The sequence below is a fragment of the Nicotiana sylvestris genome, chromosome 2, assembly GCF_000393655.2.
Source record: "Nicotiana sylvestris chromosome 2, ASM39365v2, whole genome shotgun sequence".
In the NCBI taxonomy this organism is placed as follows: domain Eukaryota; kingdom Viridiplantae; phylum Streptophyta; class Magnoliopsida; order Solanales; family Solanaceae; genus Nicotiana; species Nicotiana sylvestris.
Window position 1 is genome coordinate 10310995 of NC_091058.1, and position 211 is coordinate 10311205.

A 211-nucleotide genomic window follows, 5' to 3' on the forward strand; every position below is an offset into this window, starting at 1 on the left:
ACACCTTCTCCCGGGTTAACAGAATTCCTTATCCGGATTTCTGGTACGCAGACCATAATATAGAGTCATTCTTTTCCTCGATTCGGGATTAAAATTGGTGACTTGGGACACCCTAAATCTCCCAAGTGGCGACTCTGAATAATTAAACCAATCCCGTTTCGATTGTCCTTTAATTGGAAAAAACTCCCCTGCGCCCCCGCGGGCGCGTAAA